Here is a 654-nt window from a genome sequence, read left to right on the forward strand (position 1 = left end):
TAATCACAGCATCCTACCTTGTTCCTGAGCTCCTCGATAGTCCTGTAGTAGGGGCTGTAGTCACGGTCTGGACCAGGTCCCTGCTTCTTGTACCATTCCCTGATCTTCACCTCCAGGTCAGTGTTGGCCTCCTCCAGGGCACGCACTTTGTCCAGGTAGGCAGCCAGGCGGTCGTTGAGGTTCTGCATCGTCTCCTTTTCGCCAGCCGGGAGGATGCCATCGCCACCTCCAAAGCCGCCTCCAAAGCCACCTCCAAAGCCAGCCCCAAAGCCAGCCCCGTAGCTACCCCCAAAGCCACCGCCAAGGCCCCCTCCTACGCTGCTGCAGTAGCTGCCCCCGTAGCCACTTCCGAGCCCCGAGACAATGCGGGAGGAGACAGAGTAGCTGCTAGAGCCTCCGTGGACGCTGGGGGCTCTGTACCCTCCTCCCCCAACACGCACGGAGGAAAGCCTGCTGGAGCCTCCACCCAGGCCACCGAAGCCCTTGAGGGAGGTGGAGGAGGAGTATTGCCTGACAGTGGTGCTCATGGCGAAGGCTGGCGGAGGCTGGAGGGCGGGAGAGAGACACCCGGCTCACAGCGCAGACAGCGAGTGCTCGCTTCCCCCTGGCCTGGAGCCCTTTATAGCCCGGGCAGGAGGCGTTGCCGGCGCTTTT

The 654-nt window shown here is 63.1% G+C and overlaps 1 pseudogene; it reads right to left on the minus strand.

Moving 5' to 3' along the window:
• Nucleotides 1-17: 17 nt before the first annotated feature.
• LOC104082992 lies at nt 18-536 on the minus strand (annotated as a pseudogene).
• Between the last annotated feature and the right edge of the window lie 118 nt (nt 537-654).

The sequence above is a fragment of the Fulmarus glacialis genome, unplaced genomic scaffold (genome assembly GCF_000690835.1).
Source record: "Fulmarus glacialis isolate BGI_N327 unplaced genomic scaffold, ASM69083v1 C13508821, whole genome shotgun sequence".
NCBI classification, from domain to species: domain Eukaryota; kingdom Metazoa; phylum Chordata; class Aves; order Procellariiformes; family Procellariidae; genus Fulmarus; species Fulmarus glacialis.